The sequence below is a fragment of the Pristiophorus japonicus genome, unplaced genomic scaffold, assembly GCF_044704955.1.
Source record: "Pristiophorus japonicus isolate sPriJap1 unplaced genomic scaffold, sPriJap1.hap1 HAP1_SCAFFOLD_52, whole genome shotgun sequence".
In the NCBI taxonomy this organism is placed as follows: Eukaryota; Metazoa; Chordata; class Chondrichthyes; family Pristiophoridae; genus Pristiophorus; species Pristiophorus japonicus.
Genome location: NW_027254426.1, coordinates 4,477,233 through 4,500,269, shown reverse-complemented (window position 1 = coordinate 4,500,269; position 23,037 = coordinate 4,477,233). Strand labels below are relative to the sequence as shown.

General features: G+C 45.9%; 3 non-coding genes across 3 annotated transcripts; all 3 read left to right on the top strand.

The window, feature by feature from the left end:
* The first annotated feature begins 1,211 nt into the window (after nt 1-1,211).
* On the top strand, nt 1,212-1,283 carry trnaw-cca (transfer RNA tryptophan (anticodon CCA)). Its single transcript has one exon. It is a non-coding gene; the product is annotated as a tRNA-Trp (tRNA).
* A 6,433-nt stretch (nt 1,284-7,716) lies between these two features.
* On the top strand, nt 7,717-7,789 carry trnaa-ugc (transfer RNA alanine (anticodon UGC)). Its single transcript has one exon. It is a non-coding gene; the product is annotated as a tRNA-Ala (tRNA).
* Nucleotides 7,790-14,734: 6,945 nt separating this feature from the next.
* On the top strand, nt 14,735-14,808 carry trnan-guu (transfer RNA asparagine (anticodon GUU)). The gene has a single exon. It is a non-coding gene; the product is annotated as a tRNA-Asn (tRNA).
* Nucleotides 14,809-23,037: the final 8,229 nt, after the last annotated feature.

The window sequence follows — 23,037 nt, the reverse complement described above, 5'->3', positions numbered from 1 at the left end:
AAGGATTGAGAACTTTCAGTGTGGGACAGAAGTTGTTTAAGGTGAGCCAACACATTCCTGATCAGCACAGAGGGAGCTCACTGGTCAGCTCCCCTTTGTTGCGGTTGTTGTGCCAGAGGTTTCTGTCATACAGCGGTTATCACGTTTTCTTTGCATGAGATAGGGCCCTCGTTCAATCCTGGCCACGAACTTTATGTTTCAACTTGCTTTAGAGGAACAATCAGAGGCGAGTTTATTCTCCTGGCAAATGCTGCCTGATCTGCTGAGATTTCCAGCATTTGCTGTTTTTATTTGCTATTTATTCTCCTGGCAAAAGGGCTCCCTTATTCCTTCATTGCTCTTTATTTCACTTCAGTAAATAGATAACTTTCAGTGAGAGAAAACGGATCCATCGGGGACCTTTCGTGTGTGAGGCCAACGTGATATCCGCTACACTGCAGCCCATCAAAGGGCGAGAAACCACTGAATATAAAGGATGAGATCACAAATATCAGGGTCAGTGCAGTCTGGTCAACGTCAAACCCTCCTTTCTTATTCAGCAGAGGCATGAACGGGAGTCAGACGCCACAAAATTTAATTAAAGACACAAATATAAGTAACACTTCCAAATCTTTTCACTGTAAAATTCTTTCACTTTATTTGAAATCCTACTGAATTGAATCTGAAAATGAGCACCATGGGATTTTATCCTCACTGCTGATTCTATTTTCTGTGCACGGTAGGAATAACCGGTGCTGTTAAATTTGACAAAAGTTGCCCCAGATTCCTGGCGTTATCGGCAATGAAGGTTTTGAACCAGAATCCTAAAATACAGTGTGTAAAATGGGTTAATATGCAGAAGAACATAAGAACATAAGAAATAGGAGCAGGAGTCGGCCACACGCCCCTCGAGCTTGCTCCGCCATTTAATACGATCATGGCCGATCCGATCATGGACTCAGGTCCACTTCCCTGCCCGCTCCCCAAAGCACAGGACAAATGATTGATGTATCGACTGTCCCTCAGTTAGCATTTCTTTCATTGTGCAAAAGAAGGTGAGGGGTTAATTAATGATGCTTTCCCGTGAAAGCAACACAAATGTTTCAGAAAAAAACATAAGGTGACTGGCAGTTGAGCGCTGCTTCTGATACCTGGTGGGAATGGGCAGGGATTTTAAAGTCACTTGTATTGTGAAACCTTCATATAGACGAACATCCCACACGTTCTGCGTAGGCGTCGTGGCGCAATGGTAGCGCGTCTGACTCCAGATCAGAAGGTTGCGTGTTCAAATCACGTCGGGGTCACTGTATTTTTGGAAATTGTTCTTCCAGAATTAATATTTTCTTTGCTGTTTGGCAATAACCAGACCCTTGCTCCAAAGTCTGTCTCACTGTTTCCCCGGTGTCAGGCAGAGATACGCCTGGTGCCCTCATTTATTTCATGTGACAGGACACTACAGTTCAAAATCAACCTGCAGGTGGCCACACCCAGCACTCAATAGTCAGGATGTCCGAGCGGTCTAATGTGCTGTGTTCCGTTCGCAGTCTCCTCTGGAGGTGTTGATTTGAATCTGACATTTCTTACTTTTTATCATTAAGTGAAACTCATTGTTTGACACCACAACTCACTCCAAAAAACTGGGATTCAGCAGTTCACCTGCTCACTTCACATTTCCGTCTGACCTGGTGCTGAAAGTGGAGATGTTTCCGCAGTGTAGCGGTTCACATGTTTGCCTCACAAGTGAAAGCTCACTGGGCGGGAATGTTTTCTGTAGCTTTCTCCTCATGCATGCTCAGGGGCGAGTTTGTTCTCCTGTGAAAGGTCATAAGATCATAAGTATGGAAAGATTAGGGGCCGGAGTAGGCCATTCGGCTCCACAAGCCTGGTCCACTATTGAAGAAGATCCTGGCAGTTCCTCGACAGCAAGTTTAAACATCTGGTTATGTTCCTAACATCATTTGAACCGCAGTGTTTCCGTAGCGTCGTTGTTATCACGTTCGCTTCACACGCGAAAGGATCCCGGGCGGAACGTGATTTTTGAGACTATTTTTGCTGTGAAATAAATTGAACAAAACTCACCCCAGATTCCTTGTCACATGAGCAATAAACATTTTAAACCTGTCTCCTAAATACAGAGTGTTATGTCTTGAATAATGAATCTGACCAGATACTGCAAACTGAAAGTAAGGTGTGACCGTCGTCCTTTATTACAAGTCTCCAGTGTGCCTCTCCAACCTGTGAGGCCTCCTGGTGTACAGTGCTCCCAAGGGATTGTGGGATCCCTTGGGACTCCAGTGGATGAGCCCTCTGATGGTTAAACAAGGTATTTACAGGTTTACATATGTAACAACACTCCCCCCGCACCGCTCCCCCCAGCCTCCCCAAAGTCAGTAGTGTAACTATTTACAATTTGAGTCAATCTGTGGCCTTCCTTTCCCTGGTTGAACTTCTCGGTGCAAATGCTGGTTTTGGTGAGTCATTTGTTGGGCCCTCGCTGGCCTGCTGGGCGTGGTGAGTCCTGCTGGGCTGCTGCGGGTGATGGGTTCTGCTTCGTGGTCAACCGCTGGGTTGAGTGCCACTTGTGTGTGTGTTGGAGGAGCGAAAAAGGTAGAGTCTATTGTGGGTTGTTCTGGATAGTCCGTGAATCTGAGTTTGGTTTGGTCCAAGTGTTTTCTGCAGGTGAGTCCATATGCAAGTTTGACCAGGAACACCCTCCTTTCCTCTTTGGCCACGACAGTGCTGGGAAGCAACTTGGGACCTTGTCCATAGTTCAACATAAATACAGGACAATTAATCTCGATTTCGCGTGACACATTTGCTTCATCATGATATGTATTCTCTTGAAGCCGCCTGCTCTCTACCTGTTTGTGTAGATCAGGGTGGTCTAACGAGAGCCTTGCCTTTAGTGCCCTTTTCATGAGCAGTTCCACGGAGGGAACGCCAGTGAGCGAGTGGGGTCTTGTGCGGTAACTAAGCAGGACTCGGGATAGGTGACTCTGCAGTGAGCCCTCAGTTACCCTCTTCAAGCTCTGCTTGATTGCTGCACTGTTCTCTCTGTCTGACCATTGGATGTTGGTTTAAACGGGGCAGATGTGACATGTTTGATCCCATTGCGTGTCATGAACTCTTTGAACTCAGCACTGGTGAAGCACAGCCCATTGTCACGGACAAGAACGTTAGGCAGGCCGTGCGTGGCAAACATGATCCGCAAGCTTTCAATGGTGGCAGCGGACATCATCTCACATTCAATCCACTTGGAGTACGCATCTACAACCACAAGGAACATTTTACCCAAGAGCGGGCCTGCATAGTCGACGTGTGCCCTAGACCACGGTTTGGAGGGCCAAGACCAAAAACTTAGCAGCGCCTCCCTGGGTACATTGCTCAACTGCCAGCATGTATTACATCTGTGAACGCAGGACTCTAAGTCCGCATCGATACTGGGCCACCACACGTGGGATCTGGCTATTGCTTTCGTCATTACAATGCCTGGGTGGGTACTGTGGAGATCACTAATGAAAGTGTCCCTTCCCTTTTCTGGCACCACTACTTGATACAGTCTGCCTGTATGGACATTTTATCTCTGCGCCGCTGGTACGGCTTTATTTCTTCCTGCATCTCTAACGGAACACTGGACCAACTCTCGTGGAGCACACAGTTTTTTACTGAGGACAATGAGGGATCTGGGCTCATCTAGGTTCTAATCTGTCGGGCGGTAACAGGTGATTGCTCACTCTCGAAAGCTTCCATTACCATAACTAAATCTGGGGGCTGTGCCATCTCCACCCCTGTGGTGGGCAATGGCAGCCTACTGAGAGCATCGGCACAGTTTTCTGTGCCTGGTCTGTGGCGGATGGCGTAGTTGTATGCGGACAATGTGGGCGCCCATCTCTGGATGCGGACCGATGCATCTGTATTTATCCCCTTACTTTCAGAAAAGAGGGATAAAAGTGGCTTATGGTCAGTTTCCAATTCAAATTTGAGCCCAAACAGATATTGGTGCATTTTTTTTACTCCATAAACACATGCTAACACTTCTTTTTTGATCATGCTGTAGGCCCTCTCAGCCTTAGACAGACTCCTGGATGTATAAGTAACGCGTTGCAATTTCCCAGATTCATGAGCTTGATGCAATACACACTCAACATCGTATGACGACGCATCACATGTTAGCACCAAAGGCTTACATGCATCATACAGCACAAGCAATTTGGTTGAGCATAACAGTTTTCTAGCTTTTACAACGGCATTTTCTTGGCTTTTACCCCATACCCATTCATTGTCTTTATGCAGTAAAGCGTGCAGTGGTTCGAACAGTGTTCTGAGACACGGTAAGAAGATACGAAAGTAGTTCAGGATTCCTGGAAACGACCGCAGCTCCGTCACGTTCTGTGGCCTCGGTGCGTTGTCGATTGCCTCCATCTACGAATCGGTGGGCCTGATGCCGTCCGCCGCAATTCTTCTCCACAGGAACTCCACTTCAGGCGCCAGGACAATGCACTTCGAGCATTTTAACCTTTGCCCCACGCGATTAAGCCGACTAAGAACCTCCTCCAGGTTCTGCAGATGCTCATCTGTGTCCCGACCTGTAACCAAGATGTTGTCCTGGAAGACCACGGTGCGTGGGACCGAATTCAGTAAGCTTTCCATGTTTCTCTGGAATTCGCTGGCTGATCGAATCCCAAATGGGCATCTGTTGTGAATGAAGAGAGATTTGTGCGTGTTGATGCAGGTGAGGCCCTTCGATGATTCCTCCAGCTCCTGCGTCATGTAGGCTGAGGTCAAGTCCAGCTTCGTGAACGTCTTTCCTCCGCCAGCGTCGCAAAAAGGTTGTCTGCCTTTGGTAGTGGGTATTGATCCCGAAGGGAGAAACATTTGATAATTACTTTGTAATCACCACAGAATATGACGGTGCCCTCTCCCTTGAGGACTGGAACAATCGGACTGGTCCGCTCGTTCAATTCGATCGGCAAAATGATGCCCTCTCGTTGCAGCCTGTCCAGGTCGATCTCCACCCTCTCTCTCATCATGTACGGTACTGCTCTCGCTTGTGATGGATAGGTCGCGCCCCGGGGAATTAGGTGGATCTGCACTTTTGCTCTTTGGACCTTCATGATGCCTGGTTCGAACAACGAGGGGAATTTGTTTAAGATCTGGGCAGACGAAATGTTGTTGACGGGCGAGAGCACCCGGATGTCATTCCAGTTCCAGCGTATATTCCCCAGCCAGCTCCTGCCGAGCAGCGTGGGGCCATCGCCCGGTACCACCCAGAGTGGTAACTTGTGTATCGCTCCATCGTAGGAGACCTTTACAGTAGCACTGCCGATTACGGGAATCAGTTCATTTGTGTAAGGTCTCAGTTTAGTGCGAATGGAAGTCAGGACTGGCCTTGAGGCCTTGCTGCACCTCAATTTATCGAAAGTCTTTCTGCTCATAATGGACTGGCTCGCGCCCATGTCTCGCTCCATTGACACCGGGAGTCCATTTAATTCAACCTTCAACATTATCGGGGGCACTTTGTGGTAAATGTATGCACCCCATATACCTCTACCTCCTCGGTCTGATGCTCTGGTTCATTGTGATCTGCCGTGGATCTGCCCTCCTCTGCAACATAGAGGTTTGCAGGATCAGCAGGGTTTGCAGCTTGCCTGCACATTCGTTGCAGGTGTCCCATTGTTCCACAGCCCTTGCAAACGTATCCTTTGAAGCGGCATGATTGGAAACGATGATCACCCCCGCAGCGCCAACAAGATGTTAATGGCGTAGCATTCATCACTCTTGATGGTGGACTCTGAGACATCTGCAGACGTACAGCTACAGGCATGTGAGGCCTGCCCTGTACGTAACGATTTGAAAACAACATTACTTTGTTCACAATATTTGTACAGCACTCGTGTGCTGAGAGATTTGTTTGGTATTGTCACTGGTGGCGATAAACGCTTGGGCTATCGCTATGGCTTTACTCAAGGTTGGGGTCTCGACTGTCAAAATTAGTTTACGAAGTATTACTTCATGGCCAATGCGAAGTACAAAGAAGTCCCTGATCATGTGCTCCAAATGTCCTACAAATTCCAAATGCCTGCAAGGTGTCTTTGAACGACGACATAGCTCGCCACTTCCTGGCCTTCAGAACTTTTGCACATGTCGAACCGGAACCTCGCCATCAGAACGCTTTCCTTCAGGTTAAGATGCTCCCGGACCAGTGTGCACAAATCAACATACGATTTCTCTGTGCGTTTCGCTGGAGCAAGCAGCTTTAGTATGAGGCCATAAGATGGTGCCGCACAAACAGTGAGGTGAATCGCCCTTCCTTTGGCAGCATTCGCTTCTCCTTCCAGCTCGCTGGCCACGAAGTATTGGTCGAGTCGCTCCACTAAGGTTTCCCAATCATCTCCCTCCGAAAATTTCTCCAGGATGCCCATTGCTCTCTGCATCGTTGCGGTGGGGTTCGTCATCTGTATCTCATCACCAGATGTAGTGCATGAATAAAGAGTCTGACCAGATACTGTGAACTCAAAGTAATTTGTGACCTTAGTCTTTTATTGCAGGTCTCCAGAGTGTTTCTCCAGCCTGTGAGGCCTCCTTAAGTACAAGTGCTCCCAAGGGATTGTGGGATCTGTTGGGACTCCAGGGGATGAGCCCTCTGGTGGTTAAACAAGGTATTTGCAGGTTTACATACACAACACTTGTTTGCATAAGTTCTATGCAAATTGAAAGGCCTCATTCGGTATCTGAACGTGGAATCTCTCGCAAATTGCCATTAACAACCCTGAAGTGAGAATCATATCCCTGGACCAACGAAACGACTGCTTGACAAGAATGGCGATAATGTGTAACCATTATAAAAGCATGTTATTGTGTGTATCTATTCTTTGTAGCCGGAGCACATGAGACCGAATCAGTGACTTTGCTTTTTCGACCTGTCTTCTGAAGCGCCGCACGGTCCCACTCTGACAGTCAATGAGCTGTTGGGACGTTAGTATATCCAGGCTGTGGGTGGCCACCCCGAGCGCAGCAGAGGAGTTTCTGCATTAGTTCTGGGTGGGGACAGTATTTCCCCTTCTCTCTTCCTCTTGTCTATATCGTTGTGCTTTGATTTCTCTATTTATTCCTCGTCTCAGTTTCTCGTGTTTAAAAGGGAACAAACGATGAAATGGGTTTCACTGTCGAAAAGAATTTCTCTCACTTAAATTTAGACGTGCTACCGTTGCGTCCTGAGGTCTAGGCAGCTAGCCGTTGATATTCACGGTCATATATAAATATATATAAATATATCTACATGCATCGTAGCTGTTCCCTGGTGGTCGAGGGGTTAAGATCCGGCGCACTAACCTGGTAACGATACTCGATCAATTCGTCAAATAAAAATAATTGAGGTCTGTGAGACGATTAGCAATTGCTGTAATCACCATGAATAACCCCATTACTTTCTGTTACGGACCGAACTGACAGATTGTCTTGTTTCTCCTGCCCGTTGCTGGACACGTGTTCCGGGTTTAATTTTGAGTTCGCTGATCGCGGGGAGACGGTAGGAGCCTCTGTGGCCCCACTGTGAGGATGTGGAAGTGAACACGGTGGCTGGGTGATCCGTGACATTTCTGTAAAGGGCAGTGGAGGATAAGGATTGAGAGCTTTCAGTGTGGGACAGAAGTTGTTTTAGGTGAGCCAACACATTCCCGATCAGCACAGAGGGAACTCACTGGTCAGCTCCCCTCTGTTGTGCCAGCTGTGCCAGAGGTTTCCGTAGTGTACTGGTTATCACGTTCGCTTTGCACGCGAAAGGTCCCTGGTTCAATCCCGGGCGGAAACATTATGTTTAAAGTTGCTCGAGTGGAACAATCCGAAGCGAGTTTCGTCTCCTGGCAAGTGCTGCCTGACCTGCTGAGATTTCCAGCAATTGCTGTTTTTATTTGCTATTTATTCTCCTGGCAAAAGGGCTCCCTTATTCCTTCATTGCTCTTTATTCCACTTCAATAAATAGATAACTTTGAGTGAGAGAAAACGGATCCACCGGGGACCTTTCGCGTGTGAGGTCAACGTGATATCCGCGACACTGCAGCCCATCAAAGGGCGAGAAATCACTGAATATAAAGGATGAGCTCACAAATATCAGGCGCAGTGCAGTCTGGTCAACGTCAACCTCTCCTTTCTTATTCAGCAGTGGCATGAACGGGAGTCAGACGCCACAAAGTTTAATTAAAGATACAAATATAAGTAACACTTCCAAATCCTTTCACTGTAAAATTCTTTCACTTTATTTGAAACCCTACTGTGTTGAATCTGAAAATGAGCACCGTGGGATTTTATCTTCACTACTGATTCTATTTTCTGTGCATGGAAGGAATAACTGGTGCTGTTAAATTTGACAAAAGTTACCCCAGATTCCTGGTGTCATCAGCAATGAAGATTTTGAAAGAATCCCCGACAGAAATTGTGTAAAATGGGATCTGGTTTAACAGTTAACATGCAAAACAAAGAAGAAATGATTGAAGTATCGACTGTCCCTCAGTCAGCATTTCTTTCATTGTGCAAAAGATGGCAGTGGGTTCAGTCATGATGCTTTCCCGTGAAATAAAAACAAAAGTTCAATAAAAAAACGGACGGTGACTGGCAAGTGAGCGCTGCTTCTGACTCCGAGTGGGAATGGGCGGGGATATTAAAGCCCTTATTTTGAGGAACGTTCATATAGATAAACACCTCATATTCGTTGTGTCAAGCTAGTGGTGCAACGGTAACACATCTCACTCGAGATGAGGATACTGCTGTCGAAATCATGTCAGGGTTCCTGACCATTGGGATAATTCCGGAATCAATATTTTCTTTACTGTGTCTTAATAACCAGACCCTTGCTCCAAGGTCTGTCTCACTGTTTCCCCGGTGTCAGGCAGAGATACGCCTGCTGCCCTCATTTATTTCATGTGACAGGACACAAAAGTTCAAAATCAACCTGCAGGGGGCCAAACACAGCAGCACCGAGTCAGGATGGCTGAGCGTTCAAAGGTGCTGTGTTTGGATTACAATTGCATGTGGAGGAGTGGGTTCAAATCCAATGTCTGACACTTTCTGCTTTTAATCATGAAGCGAAACTCATTGTTTGACTCCTCGACCAACTCTTTAAAAGTGGCATTCTGCAGTTCACCTGCTCGCTTAACATTTCCGTCTGACCGGGTGCTGAAAGTGGAGATGTTTCCGCAGTGTAGCGGTTAACACGTTCGCCTCACACACGAAAGCTCACTGGGCGGGAATATTTTCTGGAGCTTTCTCCTCATGCATGCTCAGGGGCAATTTGTTCTCCTGTGAAAAGTCATGAGATGATAAACATGTAAGGATTAGGAGCCGGAGTAGGCCATTTGGCCCCTCGAGCCTGGTCCACCATTCAAGAAGATCCTGGCAGTTCCTCAACAGCAAGTTCAAACATCTGGGGCGGGGCCAACAGGCGCCTGGCTGCAATCAGCGACAAAAACCCGCATTTGGCAGAAGCCCCGCTCGATCAATTGGGAGAGCATGAAACTCTTAATCTTAGGCTCGCGGGTTCAAGCCCCACGTTGGGGCTTTTTGTTCAAGGTTATCCTGCATTCAATGGATCATTAATTAACCGATGATCTTCATTTGCATAATTAAAGAAATGCTAACTGAATGAGAGTCAATAATTTAATAATTTTGGACAAACAAGTGAAAGACACCTGGTGCTGGTGGGCAGTTTTGTTACCTTTATCATTGATGCTTGATCTACAATTCTAGTTATCAAATCGTGTGCTCAACCAGCAGTTACCTGTTAGAAATCAGCGGAGGAGAAATCAGTTTGTTGTCTAATGCTGCCTTTGCCTGCACAATGTGTGCTGAGATTATCTGTGCAATATGCATTCAGCAGGATGAATAAAAGCAACGCTTTTTGAAATGCAGGCACTGCATGTTTTGCACTCAATAAAAAATTGCATTTTCTTTTCATGCCAAGTATTTTGCATTAATGCATTGCAATGCCAACGCACTTTTTACCTGGCAAGACTGAAGTACAAGCTGTGATGAACAGTATGAAACAGAAAAAGCTTCTTGAGAACCCATAGCCTCGACGGTATCTGTGTGAATTGCTCTGCATCGATAATTAGCAGAGCGTAAAGTGGGGAAACTGACGGTGTGGATGAGAAAAGGCCGAGCCAAAGTGTAATGTTGGAGATGATCTTGTTTTTGAGAAATGTTTCAAAGAATTTGGCATCGTTGGTTCCATGGTGTAATGGTGAGCACTCTGGACATGAATCCAGCGATCTGAGTTTAAATCTCGGTGGAAACTGAATGCTTGCTGTCGCAGCTGCTAAAAATTTGGGACAAGCAAGTGAGAGACACCTGGTGCTGGTGGGCAGTTTTGTTGCCTTTGTCATTGATGCTTGATCTCCAAGTCCAGTTGTCAAATCCTGTGCTCTGTGTTAGCACAGTCCCGCATTGCTGAACTCTTTGCTTCAGCACGCAGTCTGAAGTTTGGATTAAATAACAGGAAGATTGAAGTTTGGATGGTAAAGAGACTGTTAGACAATGTTGTGCCTTCCAGCCAGTGAGATGTGTAACTGGTCATTGTCTGGATGTTAAATATTTGAGTACCTTGTTACGGTGGGAATAATGGAAACTCAGGACGAAACGATTTGATGATGTCTGTATGTTAAGTATTTGAGTGTAACCTTGTTACTATTTAATGACATCTGCAGGTTAAACAAGCAACATTAAGTCTGTCTGTTAAAAGATTCAGAAAGCAGTTAGTCAGGATTGTCTAAATGGAAAGAATAAGAGTTCAAAGGCTTTTTCAGTATAAAGATGAGACTTTTATGGACTGCAGAGACACAGACAGCAGAGACACTGGACATTCGGAAGGTGTGCGTCTCAAGCAGCCACGGAAATCGAAGCAAGCTGCCTTTGTGAAGTGTTCTCAGTAACTTTCATACTTGGTTTGTTTAGTATGAATGTTTAAATAAAAGACCCGATCCTGCCTTTACTACAACGGAGTGCGTGCGGGTAATTCGATATTAAAAGCAACGAAGCGAAAAGAGCAAGACAGCCGTTTACAACATTTTAGTGATTTTCAAAATTTCGTTGGCTTATTCGAAGTCCCCGACATGAAGCAGAAAGTTGGCTGAGTTGTTGGGATAAGTGTTTCCCACACATCAGTTCGAGGGGTGAGCATTCTCTTAGTTATCGTGATTAAACGGATCTTCAGTTAGTAATGGGAGGCTCAGGGGATATTCCAGTTGAGCTCCAGTCATTTCTTAATGAATGTATTGAGTCGAAAGGGGGAACTTATGGGATAAGACAGGAAACAGTGACAGGAGGATGGAGAGAGACACGGCAGTCCTTAGTGAAGAGTGTCCAATTAAAAAAGATTAAAGTGTTTGGGTTAAAAAGTGATAAAAAGAGAAAAGCGTTCGTGTTGCAGTGTCTCATGCTGGGGATTCAAATGTTACGAGAAGAGGCTGAGGCTCGAGATAGGGAAGTCTCAGAACGCAGAGAGCAGCTAACAGCAGTGAGTAAAGAAGTAGAAAATTGGTGATTTCAGGCACTCGGGGCAGCCAGGACTGTTCTGACACTGGATCAGCATCTTGCTGATGAACAGAAGCGTAATCAAGATCGAGAGAAAGGAATATCTAAGCTGCAGCAGATGGTGTTATTAGGTTGCCCACGGAGACATCAATTGATAAAGCTGGGTGGTATTCGGAGGATTCCCCGGGTCTGTGAGTTGAAAAGGGAATTAAGGGACAGGGAAAATGCCCACCGTTCCCATCCACAGCTCCTTTGTCTTCTCTTACTTCGGAGCCTCGAACCCGTGTGGTTCACGTGGCAACGTTAGGATCGGAGGCGGAGCACGTAAATGCCTCTTTGGTTACTCAGCCGCTTAACACCCCACAACATTACACACGACCTTCCGGTAATGTGGAGAGTGGGGGAAGCACGCTCGAGCGGACAAGGCCAGAGCAGGATCATGATTCCTCTACTCCCTGTGGAGCTCGTGAAGGGAACACGACCTTAAGTGGTTTTGGGGTTTCCTGGTATGAGCGAGGAGGGGTAAAGTTACAGGACATGAGAGCTATCCTTAGTGAAGTGGGACCCGCACACCTTCAGGATCTTAATAAGTTTGCCCATTGGTGGTGTAATATTCTGGGATGGTGACAGTCTGGGAACATATCAGAGAAACCGAGGGTTCACATGGTTCTGTGAGCTTTAGGGAATCACTGGGGAACGGGAGTCGGTTTTGAAACAACTTCCCGGTCTCATGCTTGGTAGAATAATAGCTGCAATCTTTGTTACTCACTCAGGAAGGGGATTTCCCTCTTCAGAGACAGTTCCCCAACACCCCAGATACACGAGGAGCAGTTACTGAACAGTCAGAGATGAAAGCAGTGGGAGAAGCTTGTTCAGAAACATTTATAGTGTCTGCAGGAATGGGCTGTCTCAGAACTGATGAGATGTTCAGTGAAAAGCTCAAATGTGGGAGTTACATACATGATCTTGAAGGATGCGAAATAGAAGTTGGATCGTTGCAAATGTCGAGAGAGTGAATTACAGCAGTTCCGAAGGGTGAACTGAGAGAAGGACTGGGTCTCTCGACTGACTAAATAGCATTTCCGTCATCCTTTACTGCATGTTGTTACACTTCTCGCACAAAGCAGAGGAAATTGTTAAAACCTGTGCAGAGGGTAACAGACTTAGTCGAAGACACCGATTGTGAGTTTACATTTAAGAATGTAAACAGCATGGAATTCAATTAGAAACATCAAAAATTGAAAACTGACTTTTAGGTAAAAATGGATATGGTGATCACAGACTAAAGGACTTTAAAATGGCATCCTGAGAATCTGAATCTACAAGAACCCTACTTTGACCCGAAGCGTGCTGCTATTTGGAAGAAGGATATACGGAAATGGAATACAACATTTCAACAGCTACAGAGTTTGAATCAAGCAATCGTTGTGGACATTAACCATCACACTGCGGAAATCGAGAACGTGCACACAACTTTGGACCAGATTGAACATGTGAGTTGGGGGGAGTCATTGTTGGGATGGAGCCCGACGGCAACAGGTGTGATGAACACAATGATACACCCTGTCCTTATGCTGGTGCTGGTTCAGCTGGTCGTGCTGGTCATTTTGGTTTACTGTGGATGTTGTGTCAGAAAACAAGGACAACAACTGGACAATGCTGTTGAACGAGCTCGAGCCAGCATGCAAATGTATGTTACCCAGATAAGACCTGCAGAGAGGCGAGGAGAAGAAGTGGGGGAATGTGGGAGCACAGTCCCGCATTGCTGAACTCTTTGCTTCAGCACGTGGTCTGAAGTTTGAATTAAAAAACAGGAAGATTGAAGTTTGGATCGAAATAGACTGTTAGACAATGTGGTGCCTTCAGCCATTGAAATGAGTAATTGGTCATTGTCTGTATGTTAAATATTTGATTGTACCTTTGTTACTATTTAATGACATCTGTAGGTTAAACAAGCAATATTAAGTCTGAATGTTAAACAATTCACAAAGCAGTTAGCTGTGATTGTCTAAATGTAAAGAAATAATAGTATAAAGATGAGACTCACACACGCAGACACCAGAGACAGTGGACATTCAGAAGGTGTGTGTCTCAAGCAGCCACGGAAATCGAAGCAAGCTGCCTTTGTGAAGTGTTCTCAGTAACTTTCATACTTGGTTTGTTTGGTATGAATGTTTAAATAAAAGACCCGATCCTGCCTTTACTACAACTGAATGTGTGCGGGTAATTCGAGGTTAAAAGCAACGAAGCAAAAAGAGCAAGACAGCCGTTTACAACATTTTGTAACAGATAACTGATGGTTGAGCACACGATTGGATAACTAGACTTGTAGATCAAGCATCAATGACAAAGGCAACAAAACTGCCCACCAGCACCAGGTGTCTTTCACTTGTTTGTCCCAAATTTTCAGCAGCTGGGACAACAAGGAATCAGGTTCCACCGAGATTTGAACTCAGATCCCAGTGTGCTCACCATTACACTATGGAACCAACCACAGTCAAATCTTTGAAACAATTCTCAAAAACAACAAAATCATCTCCAACAGTACACTTTGTCTCGGCCTTTTCTCATCCACACCATCAGTTTCCTCTCTTTGCTCTCTGCTAATTATCGATGCAGAACAATTCACACAGATGCCATCGAGGCTATGGTTTTACAAGTAGCTGTTTCTGTTTCACACTGTTCATCACAGCTTGTACTTCAGTCTTGCCAGGTAAAAAGTGCGTTGGCATTGCAATGTATTAATGTAAAATGCTTGGCATGGAAAGAAAATGCAAAGTTTTGGTCAGTTAGCGAGTAGGTGACGAGGTTTGGGGTTGATGTGCGTCGCTTTCAATCTTTGAAATTTCACCAAGCAAAGAAACTGTGAATTGAACTGTCCCTGTGAGCATTGTGTTCGCATTTAATCACAGCAATATCCGCAGTCAGGAGCTGAAAAGGAATTAATACCTAATACCGGCTTCGGGACAATCAGAATACTTTGTCACAGACAAGGCACCGGAAGGCTGGAAGGTAGATCACACCGGTTGTGGGAGAGCTGGTTGGCGGTGACATGGAAGTGTCTGCAGTGTGCGGGACCAGACTGCTTCCACACATCCACAATGAATCTCCCACCCTTTACTTGGGAAAAGTACAACTGAGAGTGGACAAGTTCCATCCCGGTCAGAGCAATCTGAAGCTTTAACTGACTGACACCCTGGTTTGGGATGTCTTGCAGTGTGCAATTGTGGCAGTCTCTGTGGCGCAATGGGTTAGCGCGTTCGGCTGTTAACCGAAAGGTTGGTGGTTCGAGCCCACCCAAGGACGAAGCATTTAACTGTTTTTCCCCGTGGATTCGGTGCTGCACGATTCCAGGTTGTCATTGTGCGTTTTGGCTGCGCGAATATATTCCACAAACATTGCCAGCTGTGGTGTTCTCCAGTGAGTTCCCACTCCAGTATTTTTATGAGCATTCAGTTTGAGTGTATACAGAACTGAACAGAGATATCAGAAAATTTAACAAGGTTGTGGGACATTGTTTTTTGTTAATATTGAACCACTAATATGAATAAATCCATTTCTTCAAATATTTAATTGAACATGTTTTCAAAATGTCTCTGCGCAGTTTTGAACCAGGGACATTTCGCGTGTGAGGTGAATCTAATAACCACTACAGTACGGAAACACTAAAGCTATGTTCGGAACATAACCAGAGCTTTAACCGACACAGCTGATCTATACTTCAGGACCTGGTTTTATGAGAATAGAAAGATGGTGCTATATTTAGGAAGGCTGTGAGTGTGGCAGAAATTGATCTCGTGTTTCCCAGACTTTACACATAGGAACAGGAGATGGCCATTTAGCAGCGAGTGGTTAGGATCTGGAATGCACTGCTTGAAAGGGTGGTGGAGGCAGATTCAATCTTATCTTTCAAACGGGAGCTGGATCAGTGTCTGAAGGAAAAACAATTGCAGAGCTACAGGGAAAGGGCGGGGGAGTGGGACTCGCTGAGAGTCGGCACGGGCTCGACGGGCCGAATGGCCTTCCATGCTGTAACCATTCCATGATTCTATAAGTTAGTGGCACATTTCATAGTGTGGGTGGAAGCAGAACATTGCAAAGGGACATGGATTGAGTCGGCAAAACTAGAGGCATCTGATTCAGGAGATTCGGGGGGCGGGAAAATTCGAGAGTTTAATGACTTTGAAAGGAACATTTTTGTTTTGTGCAGTTGCGGTCAGAGAAATGTTTGTGAAAGGAATTTTTTGAACAGAGGAATGCAGCATTTAATCTTCTGCCTTAACACTTCTTCCTGGGTGTCGGGTTCACATTTCTTTTCGAGGTTATTCTTCTCAAAAAGGAGCTAGATGTAGTCCTTCAGACTAGGGGGATCAAGGGCTAGGCGAGAAAGCAGGAATGGGGTATTGAAGTTGCATGTTCAGCCATGAACTCATTGAATGGCGGTGCAGGCTCAAAGGGCCGAATGGCCTACCCCTGCACCTATTTTCTATGTTTTCGATGTTTCTTGAATTTATATTTCCTTTGGTGTTTCACAATAACCAGACCTTTGCTCTAAAGTCTTTCTCACTGTTTCCCCAGTCTCCTGTTGATGTTACCAGCAATGAACATTTTGAACCAGACACCGAAAACACACTGTGCAAAATGGGACATGCTTTAACAGTTAACGTGGGGCTCGAACCCCCAAATTCGAGATTAAGATTCTCATGCTCGACCGATTGATCTCACGGGGCTTCTACCAAATTGACGTTTTTGTCGTTGATTGCAGCCAGGCGCCTGTTGGCTCCGCCCCAGATGTTTAAACTTGCTGTCAAGGAACTGCCAGGATCTTCTTGAATGGTGGACCAGGCTCGAGGGGCCGAATGGCCTACTCCGGCCCCTAATCCTTACATGTTTATGACCTTATGACCTTTCACAGGAGAACAAACTCGCCCCTGAGCATGCATGAGGAGAAAGCTCCAGAAAATATTCCCGCCAGGTGAGCTTTCGCGTGTGAGGCGAACGTGTTAACCGCTACACTGCGGAAACATCTCCACTTTCAGCACCCGGTCAGACGGAAATGTTAAGCGAGCAGGTGGACTGCTGAATCCCACTTTGAAGGAGTTGATCGTGGTGTCAATCAATGAGTTTCATTTAATGATTAAAAATAAGAAATGTCAGATTTAAACACTGACCTCGAGAGAAGACTGCAACCTGAACACAGCACCTGAGACCGCTCGGCCATCCTGACTATTTAATGCTGTATGTGGCCATCTGCAGGTTGATTTTGAACTTTTGTATCCTGTCACATGAAATAAATGAGGGCAGCAGGCGTATCTCTGTCAGACACCGGGGAAACAGTGAGACAAACCTTGGAGCAAGGGTCTGATTATTGCCAAACAGCAAAAAATATATTAATTGTGGAAGAACAATATCTAAAAGTACAGTAACCCTGATGTGATTTAAACACGCTACCTTCGGAACTGAAATCAGTCACGCTACCATTGCGCCACGAGGTCTACATCATAAGACTCAGATGTTCGTCGATATGAAGGTGTCACAATACAAGGAGCTTTAAAATCTCCGCCCATTCCCACCTGGTGTCAGAAGCAGCGCTCATCTCCCAGTCACTGTATGTTTTTTTCTTAAACTTTTGTGTTGCTTTCACGGGAAAGCATCATTAATTAACCCATCACCTTCTTTTGCACAATGAAAGAAATGCTAACTGAGGGACAGTCGGATACTTCAATCATTTGTCCTGTGCTTTGTGGAGCGGGCAGGGAAGTGGACCTGAGTCCATGATCGCATCGACCATGATCATATTAAATGGCGGAGCAGGCTCGAGGGGCGTATGACCGATTCCTGCTCCAATTTCTTATGTTCTTCTGCATGTTGACCCATTTTACACACTGTATTCTAGGATCTGTTTCAAAATCTTCATTGCCGATGACATCAGGAATCGGGATAACTTTTGTCAAATTTAACAGCACCGGTTATTCCGACCATGCACAAAAATAGAATCAGCAGTGAAGATAAAAGCCCATGGTGCTCATTTTCATATTCAATGCAGTAGGATTTCAAATAAAGTTTAAGAATTTTGCAGTGAAAAGATTTGGAAGTGTTACATGCATTTGTGTCTTTAATTAAACTTTGTGGCGTCTGACTCCCGTTCATGCCTCTGCTGAATAAGAAAGGAGGGTTTGACGTTGACCAGACTGCACTGCCCCTGATATTTGTGAGCTCATCCTTTATATTCAGTGGTTTCTCGCCCTTTGATGGGCTGCAGTGTGGCGGATATCACGTTGGCGTCACACGCGAAATGTCCCCGGTGAATCCGTTTTCTCTCACAGAAAGTTATCTATTTATTGAAGTGAAATAAAGAGCACTTAAGGAATAAGGGATCACTTTTGCCAGGAGAATAAATAGAAAATAAAAACAGCAAATGCTGGAAATCTCAGCAGGTCCGGCAGCATTTGCCAGGAGACGAAACTCGCCTCTGATTGTTCCTCTATAGCAAGTTAAAACATAATGCTCCTTCCCGGGATCGAACCTCATACCTTTCATGTGTGATGCAAACGTGATAAGCACACGTGATAACCACTACACGACAGAAACCTCTGGCACAGCTGGCACAACAGTTGGGAGTTGACCAGTGAGCTCCCTCTGTGCTGATCAGGAATGTGTTGGCTCACCTGAAACAACTTCTGTCCCACACTGAAAGTTCTCAATCCTTCTCCTCCGCTGGCCTTTACAGAAATGTCACGGATCACCCAGCCACCGTGTTCACTTCCACATCCTCACAGTGGGGCCACAGAGGCTCCTACCGTCTCCCCGCGATCAGCGAACTCGCCCAGTTTACAAAATTAAACCCCAAACACGTGCCCGGCAAAGGGCAGGAGAAGCCAGATAGTCTGTAAGATCGGTCTATCACAGAAAGTATTGGTATTCATGGTGATTACAGCAATTATTAATCGTCTCACAGAACTCAATTATTTTAATGCGATGAACTGATCGACAATTGAAACCAGGTTAGTGCGCCGGATCTTAACCTCTCGACCACCAGGGAACGGTTATGATACATGTTGATATATTTATATATATTTATATATGAACCTGAATATCAACGGCTAGCTATCTAGACCTCATGGTGTAACGGTAGTGCGTCTAACTTTGAGTGAGAGAAATTGTTCCACAGTGACACCCATTTCATCTTTTGTTCGCTTTTAAACACGAGAAACTGAGACAGGGGGAATAAATAGAGAAATAAAAGCACAGGGATATGGACAAGAGGAAGAGAGAAGGGGAAAGTTCCTGTCCCCACCCAGAACTAATGTAGAAACCCCTCTGCTGCGCTTGGGGTGGCCACCCACAGCCTGGATAGACTAACGGGAGAACACGAGCGGCAGGTCGGGGCCATAAAAGGAACAGCGAGCGGCCCTGGGAGCAGCTTGGAGGTCCCGGGAGACTACTCCAGGGAGCAGCGCGAGCTGGTGCAGGAGGGCGGCGGCAGCGAAGAGTGACGTCATCAAGGTCCCGGTCGGTGATTGGAGCGTGGGCAGGTACCGCAGGAGCGCCGAGATCTGGGCGAAGGAACGGTGACAGACTGTAGAGGGATGTGATCAGGGCCCAGGGAAGGCATGAGTTCTGGGCCAGGGGCCCAGGGTTAGCACGGGCCAGCCCACACTGCGATATGTGTGCGCACCAGGTCTGTGCAGCAGAACTGGTCTCCAGTCGACCTGCATAACCCTTGCCACTGGACCAAGACCAAGCTCTGTCAAGCCCGTTTGAAGGCTGGGGTGCAACGGCCACCACACGTTGAAAAAATCCACGCACAGATATCTTCCACCCTTCGGGATGTAGTTCGGGTCCTTCATTGAAACACCTGTGAACTCATCCTTTTTCGGCGTGGAAGCAAGTCATCCTCGTTTCGAGGGACTGCCTATGATGATGATGATGATGGATACATTAACGTCCCAACAGCTCATTGGCTGCAGGAGTGGGACCGTGCGGCACTTCAGAAAACATGTTGAAAAGGCAAAGTCACTGATTCCGTCTCATGTGCTTCTCCGATCAAGAATAACAACACACACCAAAAATGCTTCAATAATGTTTACACTTTATCTCCGTGCAGCCTCTACAGTCTCAAGACACCACAACGGTAGTGCGAATACATTCTTCACATCAAAGTTCTATTTGTGCTACTTTGTTGTGGCAACTCTTGATTGCAGTCACCAAGATATCCCTTGAGATATAGGGTAAAACTCATGCTTTTCCTTTGGCAATGCTTTTCATAATCTGAGAAGAATTGACTGGAGGTTTATTGACAGATAGCACTTCGTAAGGCCTTTATCTCCATATTTGCTCAGCAATTGGCTCGTTGGTCTAGTTGTATGATTCTCACTTTGGGGTTGTTACTTGAAATTTGCGAGAGATCCCGGGCGAGCCCTTTTTTTGCCGTGAATTTTGAATTTGCATCGAACTTTTGCTAAGAAGCACTTGCATTTCTGCAGCGTCTGTCAGGAGCTCATAACGCCCCAAAGCGCTTTACAGCCGTTGAGTTACCTTTGAAATGTTGTCACGTGAGTAAAGATGTGCCCAAATCACACCACACGCACCTCAACTCTTTGTGAAGGAGTTCATAGAATCATAGAAGTTTACAGCACGGAAGGAGGCCAATTTGGCCCATCGTGTCCGCGTCAGCCAACAAGAGGCTATCCAGCCGAATCCCACTTTCCAGCTCTAGGTCCATAACCCTGCAGGTTACAGCACTTCAGGTCACATCCAAGCACTTGTTCAATGTGGTGAGTGTTTCTGCCTCTACCACCCTTTCAGGCAGTGAGTTCCAGACTCCCACAACACTCTGCGTGCAGAAATAAATAGGTGCAGGCGAAGGCCATTCGGCCCTTCGAGCCGCACCACCACGGAGAATGAAACAGTTAATTCAGAGACCATGGTCCAGAACTTAAAGAAGGGTAACTTTGAAGGTATGAGGCGTGAATTGGCTAGGATAGATTGGCGAATGATACTTGAGGGGTTGACAGTGGATGGGCAATGGCAGACATTTACAGACCGCATGGATGAACTGCAACAATTGTACATCCCTGTCTGGTGTAAAAATAAAAAAGGGAAGGTTGCTGAACCGTGGCTATCAACGGAAATCAGGGATAGTATTAAAGCCAAGGAAGTGGCATACAAATTGGCCAGAAATAGCAGCGAACCCGGGGACTGGGAGACATTTGGAACTTAGCAAAGGAGGACAAAGGTTTTGATTAGGGCAGGGAAAATAGAGTACGAGAGGAAGCTTGCAGGGAACATTAAAATGGATTGCAAAAGCTTCTATAGATATGTAAAGAAAAAAATGTCAGTAAAGACAAACGTAGGTCCCCTGCAGTCAGAATCAGGGGAAGTCATAACTGGAAACAAAGAAATGGCAGACCAATTGAACAAGTACTTTGGTTCGGTATTCACTAAGGAGGACACAAACAATCTTCCGGATATAAAAGGGGTCAGAGGTTCCAGTAAGAAGGAGGAACTGGGGGAAATCCTTATTAGTCGGGAAATTGTGTTGGGGAAACTGATGGGATTGAAGGCCGATATATCCCCAGGCCTGATGGTCTGCATCCCAGAGTACTTAAGGAGGTGGCCTTGGAAATAGCGGATGCATTGACATTCATTTTCCAACACTTCATAGATTCTGGATCAGTTCCTATGGAGTGGAGAAGGGCCAATGTAACCCCACTTTTTAAAAAAGGAGGGAGAGAGAAAGCAGGGAATTATAGACCGGTCAGCCTGACATCAGTAGTGGTGAAATTGATGGAATCAATTATTAAGGATGTCATAGCAGCGCATTTGGAAAGAGGTGACATGATAGGTCCAAGTCAGCATGGATTTGTGAAAGGGAAATCATGCTTGACAAATCTTCTGGAATTTGTTGAGGATGTTTCCAGTAGAGTGGACAAGGGAGAACCAGTTGATGTGGTGTATTTGGACTTTCAGAAGGCTTTCGACAAGGTCCCACACAAGAGATTAGTGTGCAAAGTTAATGCACATGGGATTGGGGGTAGTGTGCTGAAGTGGATTGAAAACTGGTTGGCAGACAGGAAGCAAAGAGTCGGAGGAAATGGGTATTTTTCAGAATGGAAGGCAGTGACTAGTGGGGCACCGCAAGGGCCCGAGCTGTTTACATTGTAAATTAATGATTTAGACGAGGGGACTAAATGTAGTGTCTCCAAATTTGCAGATGACACTAAGTTGGGTGGCAGTGTGAGCTGCGAAGAGGAGGCTATGAGGCTGCAGAGTGACTTGGATTGGTTAGGTGAGTGGGCAAATGCATGGCAGATGAAGTATAATGTGGATAAAGTTGAGGTTATCCACTTCGGTTGAAAAACAGAGAGACAGACTATTATCTGAATGGTGACAGATTAGGAAAAGGGGAGGTGCAAAGAGATCTGGGTGTCATGGTACATCAGTCACTGAAGGTTGGCATGCAGGTACAGCAGGTGGTTAAGAAAGCAAATGGCATGTTGGCCATCATAACGAGGGGATTTGAGAATAGTGGCAGGGAGGTGTTACTACAGTTGTACAGGGCCTTGGTGAGGCCACACCTGGAGTATTGTGTACAGTTTTGGTCTCCTAACTTGAGGAAGGACATTCTTGCTATTGAGGGAGTGCAGCGAAGGTTCACCAGACTGATTCCCGGGATGGCGGGACTGACATATCAAGAAAGACTGGATTCACTGGAGTTCAGACAAATGAGAGGGGATCTCATAGAAACGTTTAAAATTCTGGCGGGTTTAGACAGGTTAGATGCAGGAAGAATGTTCCTAATGTTGGGGAACTCCAGAACCAGGGGTCACAGTCTAAGGATAAGGGGTAAGCCATTTAGGAACGTGATGAGGAGAAATTTCTTCACCCAGAGAGTAGTGAACCTGTGGAATTCTCCACCACAGGAAGTTGTTGAGGCCAATTCACTAAATATATTCAAAAAGGAGTTAGACGTAGCCCTTACTACTCGGGGGATCAAGGGGTATGGCGAGAAAGCAGAAATGGGGTACTGAAGTTGTACGTTCAACCATAAACTCATTGAATGGTGGTGCAGGCTCGAAGGGCCGAATGGCCTACTCCTGCACCTATTTTCTATGTTTTTACATTCCAATAAGATCATGGCTGATCATTCACCTCAGTACCCCTTTCCTACTTTGTCTTCATACCCCTTGAGCCCTTTCGCCATAAAGGCCACAGCTAATTCCCTCTGGAATATATCAAATGAACTGGCACCAACAAATCTTTGCGGCAGACAATTCCACAGGTTAACAACTCTCTGAGTGAAGAAGTTTCTCCTCATCTCGGTCCTAAGTGGCTTACCCCTTATCCCTTCGACTCTGACCCCTGGTTCTGGACTTCCCCAACATCGGGCACATTCTTCCTGCCTCTAAACTGTCCAGACCCGTCAGAATTTTATATGTTTCTTTGAGATCCCCTCTCATTCTTCTAAACTCCGGTGAATACAGGTCTAGTCAATCCAGTCTCTCCTCATATGTCAGCCCTGCCATCCAGGGA